Raw genomic sequence first — 16,286 nt, 5'->3', positions numbered from 1 at the left:
GTGCTTAACCTGGTCTCCCATGGGGTACAGGGCCCAAGCACTTGGGCCATCCTCCACTGCACTCCCTGGCCACAGCAGAGAGCTGGCCTATGTGCCAGCGCCGCAAGGCAGAGGATTAGCCTATTGAGCCGCGGCTCTGGAAGTTATTCTTAAGTGTTGAAACTTAACTGAAAAGTGATCCCTGTTAAATATAAGAGTGGGAATAAGAGATGGAAGAGATGTACAATTTGGGACATGCTCAATCAGACTTGCCCCAAATGGTAGCGTTAGAAACATACCAGGGGATTCCAATTCAATTCCATCAAGGTGGCATGTACCAATGCCATCTCACTAGTCCAAGTGATCAATTTCTGTTCACAATTGATCATAATGATAGGATTAAGAGTCAAAAGGATCACATAATCAAGACTAGTATCTGAAAATACTGACCGATAGAACAAAAAAGGGAGAGAATGATACAACATGGGAAGTGGGATACACAGTAGACTCATAGAATGGCAGATGTCCTAAACAGCACTCTGGCTTCAGAATCAGCCCTAAAGGCATTTGGATCTGGCTGAAAAGCCCATGAGAGTATTTCAGGCATGGAAAGCCAAGGCACTCTGTCAAAAAAAAAAATGACCTAAATGAAAGATCTCTGTAAGTGAGATCCCAGTGGAAAGAACAGGTCATCAAAGAATGAGGTACCTTTTTCTGAAGGGAGGAGAGAACTTCCACTTTGACTATGACCTTGTCTAAATAAGATAAGAGTCGGTGAACTCAAAAGGCTTCCATAGCCTTGGAAACTCATGACTGGAGCATAGGGAGATTACTGATGCTATAAACAAGAGTGTCAATTTGTAAAGTCAACAACAGGAGTCATTGTGCACTTACTCCTCATGTAGGCTCTCTGTCCTTAATGTGCTGTACATTGTGATTTAATGCTATAACTAATACTCAAACAGTATTCTTTTCACGTTGTGTTTCTATGTGGGTGCAAACTGTTGAAATCTTTACTTAATAGATACTAAGCTGATCTTCTGTATATAAAGAGAATTGAAAATGAATCTTGATGTGAATGGAAGGGGAGAGGGAGCAGGAAAGGGGAAGGAAGTTATGGGGGGGAGCCATTGTAATCCATAAGCTGTACTTTGGATATTTATATTCATTAAATGTTTAAAAAAAATAAAACAAATTTGCTCCTATCCAGACTTTTTTTCATTGTCTTCCCCCATATTGTGGCCATGTTTCTGCTGGAATCATGCAGTACTTTTAATGTATGGTTTATTTTCTTCCAGGGTAGTTTTACTGTAGACATTCTTGAATTTTACTTTTTATGTGAGACAAGGGACAATAATAACATGGTGTACTGATTTTGTGTTAATGAGGCTGCTGTTCCAGGTGAAGTCAGTATAAGATTTTATTGCAGAGGAAGGCTGATTCTTCAGCCAGTGTTCAGGAGATTTTGAATTTGTGCTCAGCCTTATCATGCCAGTCCAAGTATACCTATTGCAGAACTCAACAACTTATTATTCCCTAAAATGTTCCTGTATTATTACATATGAAATCTCATGGGATGGCACATTTACATTACATCACAACCCTTGAGCAGCCAAATGAAATAAGTACTTTCTTTAAAGGCTACCAAAGATTGTTTTTTGATAAACTGTGTTTAAAGTTGGAAATTTAAGGTCTTCAGCTATTTTATTTTCTTGTATTCTCTCCAGGAAGCCTGAGTTAGCATCTACTCATGTGTGATTACCTGTGTTGCTATAGAGATTAATTAGTCTCACAAATGCCTTATTCCTCATCCACCCTCCATCTCCTGCCACTACATGTAATAAACAGGCAATGTGCAATTGTGATGCCACAGATTACCAGTGTCCCACTGCCCTCTATAAAGGTGGTTACCCTTGTGCTTAATCAAATATGTAAGCAACCCAGTACCAGGAATTCTATTTTTAGAGTCTGTTTTCTTGGCCCACTGAGTGTCAATTTCAGTGTCATTCTGCCATCCAGTATGAAAAAAATAATCGTAATCAAGGATAAAATGAGAGTGATTTCCATGAAAGAACTGTTTATCTAGGTATGGGCATATTCAAGGAAACCAATAAGGGCTCTTAAACCAACTATGGAAATTTGTTGCAAATTCGAGATAAGAAGAGGCAAGGTAAGAGAATAATGTTAGTGGAACCTGGTGAGAGATGACATTGTTGAAGACTCAGCAGAGTCTGTGACTTTGATAGATGCAGCTATATAAAAAATTGCCAATTTGGGGGGTAGGTGTTTAGGATAGTGGTAAATATCCCCATTGGGACACTTATATCTCATACCCCAGTACCTGAGTTCCAGTGCTCATACCACTCCCAAATTTTAGCTCCTGTAAGTGCAATCCCTTGGGAGGTGATAGTTATGGCTTAAGTGATTCTGATTCTGTTACGCACCTGGGAGACATGTTGAGTTCCTGGATTCAGCTTCTAGCTATTTGGGATCATTTGGGTTGTGAATCAGGGCATGGGAGGTCTGTCTCTGCCAATCAAGTATATGAATTTTAAAAATAGCGAATTCTGAAAATCACAATGGAAATAAACTACTTTAACCTCTCTTTCTTCCCTCCTTTTGCCAGTGTTTCCTTTTGGTTGATGTCATCTTTATTCCAGAGGGAAAAGTAGCCTCTCTGCATGTAAACTGAAAAATACACCCTCCTTTGCAGGGCAAAGGCACAGAGTGAAACAGCCAGCCTGAAATACATACAACAAATTGTGTTCATATTGTTCCATTGATCTGTCTGTTCCTATTCATAACTAAATTTTTATAATTACTATAATATTGAGTTATATTTCGATGTTATATAGAGTATCTTGTTAATTTCCAAAATATCCATTCATTCTGTTTAATTGTAGACTATGTATGGTATATTTCATTGAAAATGCAATCAGTGTCCGATGGTCTTAACTGTAGGCTGTCTACATAACAACTATGTTCACTCTTATCATTAATAAAGAAGGGAAGGGAACAGGAAGGAAAGGAGGGAGGGAGGGAAGGAGGAAGGAAGAGAAGGATTGAGGGAGTGAGTGAGAAAGGGAGGGAGAAAGGGAAGTGTTATATTGGAATTTTATCTATGAACTATCTTAAGTCTGTTCTATTTATATTAATATCATAAATGGCAAAAAGACAGCATACAAGAATACTTCTTTTTTTTAAATTTTATTTAATGAATATAAATTTCCAGTGCACAGCTTATAGATTACAATGGCTTCCCTCTCCCATAACTTCCCTCCCACCCGCAACCCTCCCCTCTCCTGCTCCCTCTCCCCTTCCATTCACATCAAGATTCATTTTCAATTCTCTTTATATACAGAAGATCAATTTAGTATAAAGATTTCAACAGTTTGCACCCACATAGAAACACAAAGTGAAACATACTGTTTGAGTACTAGTTATAGCATTAAATCACAATGGACAGCACGTTAAGGACAGAGATTCCACATGAGGAGCAAGTGCACAGTGGCTCCTGTTGTTGACCCAACAAATTGACACTCTAGTTGATGGTGGCAGTAACCAACCTAGGCTGTCGTCATGAGTTGCCAAGGCTATGGAAGCCTTCCAAGTTTGCCGACTCTGATCATATTTAGACAAGGTCATAAAAGACAGAGTGAGGATAGTAACCAATGATCCTAAGAGTGGCATTTACCAGGTTTGAACAATTATACAGCATTAAGTGGGGAAGAGGACCATCAGTACACACAGGTTGGGAGTAGAGCCATTGGTGGTAGAGTAGAGGTTATGATTACAAAGGAATGAGGCCCAAGTGCACTAGACAGGGTCTAGAACAAAGGACAGAGTCATTATTAGAGGAGCTAAGAAAGGTGCTGTCTAAGTTACAATTAAGTTTTCTGACTGAGAGGCAAATAGAACCTCACAGAAGGGGTTTGATAATAATCTGGTGGGCTTTAGGCCTTGTAAGTTCAGAGGCCCAGACCTATCTCTTCACATGGGGTATATCCTAAGGGAGGTGTGAACCTCCTGGGGGAAGGCACTCTGTTGACTTTCATTACTTGGCTGGCCTGGGAGGAGAGCTGGCCAGGTCAAGGCAAGGGGCATCTCTAACAAGAAATTTACAGTTCTGCCTGCAATGTTGCTGACCCTACTTGACCATCCCCTCAGCTGCAGTGGTCACTTTGAAAGTTGGGCTGAGTGAAGGGCTTTTCAGCTTAGAGCCAATAAGATCTGTGGCTCTGACCTGGGCATCCTTCGACTCCAGGGCAGGTCCATTTCCAGTGATCCAACTCTTGGCAGAGCTGCCAGGGCTCTTCACAAGCTGACTTCTGCTGAAGCCCAGGCTTACCACATTGAAAGCCACTGCAGTGGACTGGCCTGTTGGGTCTCCTTGAGGGCAGATCACTGTACAGATCAGCCATTAATAGGCCTGCCACCCATTGCTTCTGATGCCGAGCTTTCTTTTCCTCCTGGTTTGTGTTAAAGCAGACCAGAGGATGCAAGTCAAGGGAGTGCCCGTGTCCCATCTCTAATCTTCGGTGGCCTGAACTACAAGTCTATAGTCACAGGCATGTTCTGTAGTAGTTTTTCTAAGGTAGACAGTGCCCATGAGGAAAATTATATTCTCACTTAAAAACTTTCTTTCCCTTTGGTCTGAAAGGGAGGTTTTTTCTACTTAGTGTTTACTTCGCTGATGGCAAAGTGAATCTAGCTATGAGATTATTATTTAAGTTCTTATTTTGGCTATGCTATTACAGAAAAATGTTAGCTATCTCTTTTATAAGGTCTAAAGATTAAATTGTGCGTCCTACAGATTCCTTCATAATAGAATTAGTTTCCTACCTTAAAGAGAATAGAGAAATGAAAGAACAAGTTGGGCTTAGAATAGAGAAATGAGGGAGCAAGTCCTAGATCGCTTGCTGATAATAGCAATATCACATGAATACTTAGCAAACAGTTTCAACCATTAGATAACAACTTAAAAAAACATTTACCAGAAGGTCCAATGCCTTCTATAAATCTTAAGAATCATGTATTTGAAAACACCTCTTAAATATCTAACATGGTGTAGTTTGTTTAGCCAGTAAACTTAAGCACAACCATCTAAAATGTTTTTAGTTTCTACCAACAAGTTTAAAACATATGATACACAGATTCAGGTCACACAAATTGAAATGCATCTTTGATTGATTTTAGCAGCTTAAATTTATGGACAATCTTATCTATAAGCCATTTAAAATAAAACTCTTAATAAAATTTCCCCATGTGGACATACAATATGTACACACACATAACATAGCATAATAGACCAATATAGCAATTTTAATAATAGCTTTTAAAATCTTTCACTCTTTTTGTAGATTGCCAATTGATTTGAATTGCTTTTTGTTTTTAGTAACCTCAGTTAACCATACTTTCTCTCAGTTGGTACTGTTAATACATTATTGGCTTCATCTGTTTACAGAGCCATCCCAAAGTACTGAATACAATAGCAGTGGCTGGAAAAAGTCCATAGGAACCTATATGAGGACAGCTAAACACAGAACCAACAAGGCTTTAGTTTTATGAGCAGCAAATCATATATAACTGTGAATGACAAAAGACTTTAAGTCGCCATGTTTAAAATTATAAACTCATCAACCAACAAGAGGCACTTGCTTACTTCACAATATTTTGAAAGCACCTGTAGGATTTTACAAGTATTTAACCCTTTAGGCATCTGGGGCTTTCAATTAAGATAACTATCATGTCTACTGACACAAGATCATTAGACTTTTTAATTCTCAAACATTTGTATTAATAGCATTTTCCATTATAGAAACTTAAAGTCTGGTACCACATCACATCTTGACAGTACTTCTACTATAATCCAAATAGCCTGATTAGTTGGTGTCTCTATTAGAGACATAGGTCCTTCGATTTTTTCAGTTGGGCCCAAACTGGAAAAACCAAAGTCCAAGATTTACTGGAAATTTTAGAGACCAGATTGTTTGAAACTTTGATTTTTTGAATGCCTGTCAAGAATGCCAAGAAGGCTCAAAATCCAAAATATCTGGTTGAAATAAGATTCCTTAAAATCATGACATAACATAGACCAAATTTGATCATTGTTACAAGGTGATTATTCAAATCTTTGAAAATAAGCACATATTTAAATAACCCATAATAGATGACTTTAACACATTGCTTTAACAGAGCATCAGAGTTTAATTCTATGTCAAAGAGAAATTGAGCTTCCTGTGAACTTTTGCTGTGAGGTTTCCTTCCTTTACCTTCTTTCATATTGGTGACCTTGTTTCTGTGTTTCTGTGTGTAACACATCTTTAAGCATCTTTTGCAGGGCAGGATGAGTGGCAACAAATTCTTTCAGTTTCTGTTTGCTATGAAAAGTCTTAATTTCACCTTCATTCACAAATGAGAGCTTTGCAGGATATAATATTCTGGGCTGGCAGTTTTTCTCTCTTCGTACCTGGGCTATGTCTCGCCATTCCCTTCTAGCTTGTAGGGTTTCTGATGAAAAGTCTGCTGTGAGTCTAATTGGAGATCCTCTGAGAGTCATCTGACGTTTCTCTCTTGCACCTTTTAGGATCTTTTCTTTATGTTTCACTGTGGTGAGTTTGATTACAACATGTCGTGGTGAGGATCTCTTTTGGTCATGTTTACTTGGGGTTCTATAAGCTTCCTGTACTAAGATGCCTCTGTCCTTCTCCAAACCTGGGAAATTTTCTGCTAGTATCTCACTGAAAATGCCTTCTAATCCTTTCTCCCTCTCCATGCCTTCAGGAACTCCTAGAACCCGAATGTTAGGTTTTTTAATAGTATCCTGTAGATTCCCGACAATATTTTTTAGATTTCTAATTTCCTCTTCTTTTCTTTGGTTTGCCTGTTTCCTTTCCTGTTCTCTGTCTTCTAAGTCTGATATTCTCTCTTCTGCTTCACCCATTCTGTTTTTAAGGCTCTCTAATGTGTTTGTCATTTGATCTATTGAATTCTTCATTTCATTATGATTTCTCGTCACTATCACCGTTTCTTGTTCTACTAGTTGTTTCATTTCATTTTGATTCCTCCTTAATATTTCATTTTCACGAGAGAGATTTTCTATCTTGTCCACTAAGGATTTCTGTAGTTCAAGAATTTGTTTTTGAGAACTTCTTAATGATCTTACCAATTTTTTGAGATCCACTTCTTGCATTTCTTCGATCTCATCATCTTCATAATCTTGAATTGGGGTGTCTTTTTCATTTGGGGGCGTCATAGTGTCTTCCTTGTTCTTGTTACCTCGGTTTTTGCATTTGTTGTTTGGCATGTTGGAGATATTTGGTTTCTTCACAGTGGTGTTTTTTCTTGTTACACTATGGCTCTATATTAAGTGGACTGTCTGCTTTCGGTGGAGCCTTAGAGGCTTGAGATGAGTGTGGACTGAGAGCTGTGTTTGGTTCCTCAGGGTTGAGGGTGTGTCAAAGATGACACTCCCAGGTTAGGTGTGGTAAATCTCTTTCTTTCTTTCTTTTTTTGATTCAAAAGGGAAGTAATTCCGCACAGCTGAACGTAATTGGAGGTAGTTAGCAGGCAAATGATATACCCACAGGAGCCAGAGATTGGAAGCTCTTTCCCAAGGACGACACAGGGAATCTCTGCTGCCCTCAGTGTGGGCTCCAATTCTCCTGCAGTCTCCCACTGGATTGCCAAGTTAGATGCTAATCTCCTGTTATTTCACCCCTCCCCCCAGAGTCAGGTTTTTCTGCTAGGCTCAGGGCCGGTGCAGACCTGAGGTCGCCCTGCTTATGACGTATCTCCAAAATGGCGCCTGCTCTTTGTCTTGCTCGCCTTTGAGTGGTGAGCGGAGAGAGAGAAACTCGTGTCCGTATCGGTCACTTTTTTTTTTTTCCTCTCTCTCTTCTAGTTAGCCTGGTGAACTTTTCCCCACAGAGTTTCAAGCCTCGTTCCCTCTAGTCTCCTCTTTCCGCTTTCCCGCTGGTGTCTCCAGCTATGGAGGTTTGGCTCACCTCGTGTTCCAGCGCTGGTGCGTTGAGTCCGCCGCTGGTGTCCTGAACTTGGGCTCCCACGCTCTCCACGCAGGTCCACTGTGAATCACTAGTTCCGGAAGAGTTTCCTCTGCTGTTTCATCCCCTACTCTTCCTTGACCCTGCGGTATCTCCACTTTTATTAACGTGACTCGACCCCCGGACTAATAGTGTGCTCCCTTCCTATTCTGCCATCTTGCTGCTCCAAGAATACTTCTTTCTGCCTCATATCTGATAGTTATATAGGAAATATTTGTACAAACAAGTATACTGCTTGAAATTTTACTTACTGGAAGGATTTTCTTTCTCCATTCTGTTTCAGAGCCAACTGTAAGTAGATTTATAAGGTTATGGCAGTTGACTTTTGAGTACTATTAGCATATCACATGCCTAATTTGCCTCTTTCAATTAGCTGCTCATAGGAAATAATAAATGTTGGTTGAGGGAGTTATGGAAGTATGATAGTCATAAGTGTATTGGGCTATGGATTATCCACTTACACAACTTGAAGCTTTCAGTACTTGTTCAAACCTGTCCATATATAACAGTTACATTTGATGAGTCCTATTGGGAGTGCCTGGCAATGCCAGTTGAGAAGAATGACCCAGTTTACAAATCATATAGTATCACATGATCTGACTGTCTATCAAAGTTTTGTAGTGAGCCAGAAACTTTAAGAAAAATATACTTGTGGATATATGCTATGTTTTATTATCCTGTGCTTGTTATAACAATGTACCACCAACTAGGTGGCTTAAAAATAGCAAAAATGCATTCTATCATAGTTTTCAGGCTGAAGTATGCAATCAAAGGATTGATAGTATTGATTCCTTTTGGAGGCTTTGCCATATTTTCTATTTCATGTCTCTCTTACTAGTTTCTGATTGTTCCAGCAATCCTACACTTGTTAACGTGTTATTATAATTTCTGTCTTTGCTTTACATAGCTACTTACTCAGTGTATCTTCTCCCTTGGTCTTACTTACAAAGATGCTTGTTGGATTTAAGGCCCACCTAATCCAGGATAGTTTCATCTTAAATGCCTTAGCATAATTCTACCCTGCAAAAACCTATTTTCCAAATAAGGTCACATTCATAAATTCTTGATCAACAAATATTTCAAGAGATCATAATTCAACACACCTGGTTTGTTTCAAAACCTTTCAGACTTTTTCTGTAATTCTCCTTAAAAGTCCTAACACAAGCTCTTTTCAAAATTTCAATCAGTCATAGACGCTCTTGTTTCTCCTTGCTCTTAAGGAAAACCAATACTGTCAGCTGAGCAGCTTTCTCTTACTTTGGCTTCCTACAAATAAAGACATCTGTGGTTTTTCAGTAAAGGGTCAAAGCAAAAAAGCTGTATGTGATGCATACAGCTTTGAAAATCCAAAACTATCCACAAAGTACTGTGCCTCTTGTCATTTAGTATGGAGGAGGAACTTTCCAGTGTGTTCTAGACCACCTGATCATTATGAACTGATAGTCCTTGTGTGGTATATATGTCTCTACTCAGGACTATTAGTAACCTGCCCTTTACTAAGGCAACAAATAGAGCTGATACTTCCTTCAGGTCTCAGAGGCATGATGCTATAAATGTACTTCCTCTAATTTCTTCTTAGAGGATATATTAGTTTCATATTGCTGATGAAGAAGAAAATACTTTAAACTTAGCACTTTTAAGTTGTTGTGTAGGCCATAAGTTCAAGGTAAGTCTCACTGAGTTCTAATCAGCATGCTGGGGGATGCTGTGTTCCATGGAATTTCTAAGTAGAAAATCTGTTTTCTTGCCTTCTGCAGCTTCTAGTGGCTGACTGCATTCCCTAACATATGGCTCCTTCCCTTCAAGGATGAAGTCCAGTAGTATTGGATGGAGTGCTTGTCACACTTTCTGTCTTCTGGTTCTCTCTTCTGTTTTGCCCAGCTGCTTTTGAGAACTTTTGTGATGAAATTAAGCCCACCAAAATAGTCTGAGGTAGTCTTAGGATCAGACGATTAGCAACCTTAATGGTGCTTTGCCATGTTACTTAATGTAGTCTCAGGTTCTGGGGACTAGGAAATTGATATTTTAAGAAGTCATCATTCTGTCTACCAGAGATGGTGAGATGTTTGACATCCAGATAAAAGCAGAATCAAAATTTAGCAAAGTACTGATGTAAGAGAATGAAGGTATATTACTATCATTACTGGCTTAAAATCTTTGCTTATTATGGTAGAGAAAACAGCAACCTTTTCCATCAGTAGTCTGTATAAGGGCCAATGCCTTGTCCATTTGTTTTAGACCACTACCCAATTGGCTGCAATGGCTGGAGCTGTGCTGATCCGAAGCCAGGAGCCAGGAGCTTCTTCCAGGAGTATGCAGGTGCAGGGGCCCAAGGACTTGAACCATCTTCTACTGCTTTCCCAAGCCATAGCAGAGAGCTGGATTAGAAATGGAGCAGCCTGGACTTGAACCGGTGCCCATATGGGATGCTGGCACTACAGACAGCAGCTTTACCCACTATGCTACAGCGCCGGCCCCCATGCTCTTACATATTTTAGTTATATCTTGTTGGGATTCATTTCTGCATAAAAAGCTCTTTTGCTTAATATTTTGTTAGTCATAGAGATGATATTCAGGGGTTTCCACTTGGCCATAACTGCCAAAATAACATTTTTCTTATGGGTGAAGGAGGCAATGTATGGATTGTAAAAGTCACTACATATGTATGTTTATACAAACTATTGAGTAAATTGTGAATAGATAGATTTGTAGCTCTATCACTCATAGATTTGTGAACCTAAATGCTCTTTATCATCTGAATTTTCATAAGTATTCATTCCTCCTGAAGTGGTATATTAGGCCCTCAAAAGTCAATATTAGTTTAGAGCCAGTGTTTAATAGTATACACAGGCCTGAGTAATTTACCACAACTCTACTGATAAGTTTTCTGGGAGAAATTTGCCTTTTTTCACAAGCATATGTGAAGTATTTTCCATTTGAAGATTTACTTGTAAATGTCTCTTTGTTGCTTTTATGCTTGAATGGAAATTGGACTGAATATAAAGTTTTTGGGTTCTCACTTTAATTTGGAAAGTGCATTTTTATTTGAAAGATTTACACAGGGAAAGGAGAGGCAGAGAGAGGGAGAGAGAAAGAAAGAGAGAGACAGGTCTTCCATCCGATGGTTCACTCCCCAGTTGGCCACAACGGCTGGCCGGAGCTACGCCGATCTGAAGCCAGGAGCCAGGAGCTTCTTCTGGGTCTCTTCCACATGGGTGCAGGGGCCCATGGGCTAGGGCCATCTTCTACTGCTTTCTCAGGCCATAGCAGAGAGCTGGATGGGAAGTGGAGCAGCCAGGACTAGAACCAGTGCCCATATGGGATGCCAGCACTTCATGCCAGGGTGTTAACACACTGTGCCACAGCACCGACCGAAAGTGCATTTTTAAGGCACTAAATACTGTTGTAACAAATTATCAAAGTAGCCTGATTTTCTCCCCTTATAATTTTATATTTTCTCATATTTCTGTATGTTTCTTTATCTTAGAAACCCAATCACTTCAGTATAATATGACTCAGTTTTAATTATTATCAAGTTTTCCTAAAATAAAGTGCACTTTCTAGTTTATTGTTTCAAACTCTTATTTCAGAAGAGTCTATTTTCTTTGTTGTTTTAAAAAATTATTTGAGAGAGAGAGAGACAGACAGTGGGAGCGAGCTCCCATCCATGCCTCAAATGCTCAAAATAACTAGGACTATGCTGGGGTCAAAACTGGGAGCCAGGAAATCAATCTTTGTTTTCCACGTAGGTTGCAGGAACCCAACATTTGCCCTATCTCTTTCATTGATGATAAGCTGTAGTCAGAAGCCAGAGTTGGGATTTGAATTCAGTTACTCCGATTTGGGTTGTTGGCATCTCAACTGATAGGCTAAATACCTGGTCCTGTTAAACTTAGATCGTTGGATCCCCAAAAAGTCATCAGAGACCCCATCTCACCAAAATGCAAAAGCAAGGTTTATTTGATAATTACAAGCTGTAGCAGGGCCCCCCATCTAAACAACTGGTGCAGCCGAGGGTAGAGCAAGGCCCTGAGCCTCACTCGGGGAACGCTTTTAAAGGGAAATTACATTCAGCAGGGGCTTACAGTATGGGGCCACTCATGGTTGGCCTAGCATTTGATCGTATTCTGTGAGCTTCCCTTTTGTAAGTTTTGGTTTCCCTGAAATGCTTGCTTTTATGGGAACTTGGACCTGCTCCAGAAAATGGAGGTTGCTTTTCAAAATGGAGGCACTTCAGCCCTTCTTTCTCCCCTTGTTTTTGTACATATTTAAACGCCCAATCATGGGTTTTGGACTGACATAAGTTTCACAAACATTTAAGGGTTTATATTGGGACCACTGGACCAATAATTGAATGGTGCCCAAACTCTGTTTCATGAACTGTGCAAGTCTGTTAATAATGCAAGGGCCGAAGGTTAAGATTAAAATCAGGAGAACAAGGGGCGCTATGAGCCCTGATCATAGGGTGGTTAGCCATGGGGAAGAATTAAACCAAGACTCAGCCACCCCTGAAAGGCCTCCCGTTCTCTTTGTTGTTTTGCCAGCCCCTCCCTGACTTTAGCCATGTTATTTTTATTAGGCCCGAGTGATCGGCATAAAAGCATTTTTTTCCAGAGCAGCACACAGTCCACCACATCAGTCCCAAAAGTCCAGGGAGGGGGAGCAGAGGGACGATGATCCATTTTCAGAGCCACCTCTGCTGACGTGGGGCAACTAGACTCTCTTCGATGGCTATCTTCGAAGTTGCTATCTTCTGGGTGTGGAGCCAAGCACATTCCTGTAGTAGCATTTGGTCGACCACCCAGTTGCCAAAGGCCTTGATTCGCTCCATCACCTGCTCTAAACACTTTAACAGACACTGTAATTTAAAGACAGGGTGAGAATAAAGCAGATCCCAGCCAAGACCAGGAGAAAAGCCACTTATTAGTGTGGGAGAGGATTATCAGTACACACATGTTGGGAGCGTAAACAACAATCTACTACCAAGAAAGAATTTACAGAAATCCTCAGCGTTTAATTTTGTTCTGCTTTTATACACAGAATAATGACTAATTATTTGCAGCATGTCTGTGACTTCCACACACCCTCTTTAACTTACTTGAAGCGTTCTATCATTTCATTCCAGTCTAGCATAAACTAGCCATCAGGATGAAGTAATTTTTACAAACCATGTCCTTTCTTTATTTAAAAAAACAAACAAACAAAAAAACCTCTTCTTAACCTTTTTTACCAAGCACATATTTCTATACTTGTGATGTTTTTCATCTGCCAATTTTCTTGATTTACATTTTGAAATAACCTGTTAAAAATCTCCAAGACAACATTTCTAAACAAGGTAACACATAAAATTTCAGCATTAATTACTTTCAAGTGATGTTGAACTATTTTGCATATGGACAATCTATGAAAACACGTTAGTAAATTTAAGTAGTTTTTCTATAGAACATAAGGTGTTGAGAGTACCAAAGTATACATTTAGACACATTTATCTCATTTGCCTTTACCCAATTTAAATTAGCAGTTACATTTAAATGACTTAAAATGCTGATATTATATATTTCTGTCTGAATTTAATTAAAATCAAAATTGCATTTTCTAAAACAAGTACTAATTACTCCTTAACTGTTTTATTGAGTACTGACCACCCAGAAATTTGTTAAAACAAATTGCAAAATAAGTTTAGCAAGTTACAAAGCAATATCTTCTGGCTTGCTCAAGATAAAACAGAAGAGCCATCAGAAAGGTGGGAAACCCAATTTGTTTCATTGATAAGATAGGGAGAGTAGACTTTGGACCAGGCCTGGTTCTAAGATGAAGTTTAAGTTCTGAGATAAGGCAAAGGGGAGGAGAGTTACCCAGTCCATGCCAGTCTCCAAAGCTAATTTCAAATTTCGCGCCAGTCTCCAAAGCCAATTTCAAATTTTGTGCCAGTCTCCAAAGTCAATTTCAAATTTTGTGCCAGTTTTGCGCACCACCACTTTGAGACCCGCCAACAAAGCCTGGTGATAGACATAGCGTCTCTCCTTACCTTATGCTGTGGGGCTCTGGTACCTTATGCTGTGGGGCTCCGGTTGACCTCAGTACCACTTTCCAGGTGGCCTCCAGGGTCCGATTTTTCTCTTTCGTGGCAAAGAGGCTGGTTGCCATCAGCATCCACAGGTTTTGCGGGTCTAAGAGGGAGAGCCATGGTATCTGCCCCTGGTTTGGGGGGGAGGCCCCCGGTTGACTAAGCTGGCCCTCCTGCAGGTGATGATCTATGGTACCTGATCCGGGTATCCAATCTGGGGCTGAAAGACTAAATCTTTAACTCTGTAAATAAACGTTCCTTTCCCGAGCCAGCCCACACCGAAAGCGAGTCATTCCGAGGAACAGAAATTAACCCAATTACCCTTTTAAACATTTACATTGTTATCATGAGCCACCTTTTTGACACAATTCTTTAATGTACCAGGGTTAGGTCCAAGGGAGAGGAGGGAGTTGCCCCCATGTTCTTTCCTGATAAGTCGGTCAGTCGTCAAACAGAAATAAAACAAGACAAACACCACTTAACAAAAAGATGATCAAATACAGGGCCAGTACTGATCTTCTGCAGACAGATGGTCCAAAGACCTACAGATCAGATGGGATGAGAATTATGTCAGGTTTGTCCCACGAGCGTGTCTGCTCTGACTGGGCAAGACTCAAGGCTCAGAATTCAGCCCCTTCCTCTTCAGAGTTACAGATTGGACCTTCCGAGGTCCCAGACGGGAGGATTTTGAAATCGGATCCCTCACCCAGATGAGGAATGGGAATGTCTCCCGTTTCCTCCAGGGTTGCCCCATGAGCATATCTGCTTGGGCAAGACCCTTGAATTCAAAATTCAGATCCAATGGTGGCTGATGCTACAGATTCAGAATTAGACACAGTTAGACAATGAACTCACCCAGTAAACTAGTGCAAACCTTCAGGGTCAAGGTGGCTAAGGGATTTTTGGGGATCCCAGACAAGCCCCCAAAATGTTATACCCAGATTGTTGGATCCTCAGAAAGTCATCAGAGACCCCATCTCACCGAAATGCAAAAGCAAGGTTTATTTGAGAATTACAAGCTGCAGCAGGGCCCCTCATCTAACCAACTGGTGCAGCCAAGGCTACAGCAAGGCCCTGCTTGAGGAACACTTTTAAAGGGAAATTACATCAGCAGGGGCTTACAGTACAGGGCCACTTGTGATTGGTCAGGGCTACTCATGGTTGGCCTGGCTTTTTCTGGTTGGCTCGGGTCTAGAGAATTTCCTTATTTGGTCGTTTTCTGTGATCTGCCCTTTTGTAAGTTTCAGCTTCCCCGAAATGCTTGCTTTTATGGGAACTTGGACGTGCTCCAGAAAATGGAGGCTGCTTTTCAAAATGGAGGCACATCGGTGGATTGTTGACATCTCAACTGATAGGATAAATACCTGGTCCCATGAAAGTTTTTTGAAGTATGTCTTTGATTAATTTTTTGTCTACTTGTTCTATTTTTCTTCAGATACAGGAAACATTATATAACTTGAATACTTAATCCTTGCCCTTTAAAAATTCTTTCATAATAACAGCGTGTTTTTTCAAATTAGGTGTTTTAACTTATCAAAGAACCTGAACACAGAGTTTGTAAAACTTAAGACAGTTTCTGTTTTTTTTTTATTTATTTTCAGGTTATCAAAATTCAATTCTACAAATCATATTACCAGAGAAAATCAAAGCAAATACCAGTAATAATTCAGAAGTGCAATATGTAAGGAATATTTTTTCACTATCTAAATTATGTGAAGTTTCCTATCATAGTTATAAAATATATCAACCTTATTATGGAATAAATGTAAGTCTCTAATATTATACTAAAAAGGAATTTAAAGTTTTGATAGCAAAGCAAATACTGTTTTTTTAATAAATTGTCATTTCTTATGGTAAGTTATAGAAGAATTAAGTCCTATCTCAGTGACATCAAGGAAATATATAGGAATGTCAGATGAAGAGAATGATACAAATAGAGTAACTTTTAACTCAATCTTCCTTCCTCAGTCTTCACCTTTGCATCTAATGGTTCTTAGTCAAGAAACACTTTTTGTTATGCTGTTTTATTGAAAAAGGAACCATTTTTTTATATTTACCAATTTGTAGACCAAAACATTTCTCTGGATTTTCCATGTACACATTGCTAAGAGACGAAAATAATGTAATTAAGGAAGACTTTCTTATGAGTACCCAATTTTCGATAACACATTTTTTAG

Source organism: Lepus europaeus, chromosome 16 (genome assembly GCF_033115175.1).
Source record: "Lepus europaeus isolate LE1 chromosome 16, mLepTim1.pri, whole genome shotgun sequence".
Lineage (NCBI taxonomy): Eukaryota > Metazoa > Chordata > Mammalia > Lagomorpha > Leporidae > Lepus > Lepus europaeus.
This window is presented reverse-complemented; position numbering follows the sequence as displayed.